This window comes from Rhamphochromis longiceps, linkage group LG10 (genome assembly GCF_057381845.1).
Source record: "Rhamphochromis longiceps isolate RC_006_pf linkage group LG10, R_longiceps_female_GT1.1, whole genome shotgun sequence".
In the NCBI taxonomy this organism is placed as follows: Eukaryota; Metazoa; Chordata; class Actinopteri; order Cichliformes; family Cichlidae; genus Rhamphochromis; species Rhamphochromis longiceps.
In genome coordinates, this window is record NC_140566.1 from 22,050,809 (window position 1) to 22,051,620 (window position 812).

Below are 812 nucleotides of genomic sequence, written 5' to 3' on the forward strand. Positions count from 1 at the left end.
ATGCTGTGCTTCTTCTGTAAGCATTTAGCATTGCCACTCCTTTCTATAAATGAGTACACTCGATTTTACACCATTATTCATCATTTAGCATTTAACAGTGTTAATGAAGGAGCAGGTCACCACTTTATAATACCAAGCAAAAACATGAAGAGCCATGGTTAACTCATCATGACTGCAACATCTGGAATTAAACATAATAAACATGTGCAAATTTTGTTTTAGAGCCCACCCCGTAAACTGCAGACGACTATGAACATGATTAATATATCCTAATTCACGATGAATGACATACATGTGGCATTAATTAACGCCCCGCTTCATGCAAGAGCTGTTTTATTTATGTACTCCTGATAATTCATGAGGGTTTGCATAATTATTTAATGAGCTTTTACCACGATTAGTTGGTGAGGTTTTACATTAATTATTATTTTTCATGCCTGAAGTCTTACATTAATCCGCGAGGTTGTATTCACAGACCCCCGTTATGGAGTGCTAGCAAATCAGCACTGTTACACTCGGTAATCCACACAAGCCACTATCAACACGTTTTCATAGGGACTAATTCATCTTCCGCCTTTGGTGGTGGTAAAACCGTCGGCGCTGGGCATGAAACCAAAACTATCAGCAGCCCACTGGAGCAATAGAATAAAAATATGTCTTATGTAATAAGAAAAAGAAATGTGGGCGCTGCCTTGACTGTTGATAAAATTCAAATATTATAAGCCAGACTTCAAACATTTGAAACAGACATGACATCAGCCAGGTGCAAAATGCTTGAATAAATACACAAGGGAGACAGTTCACTTCCTTAG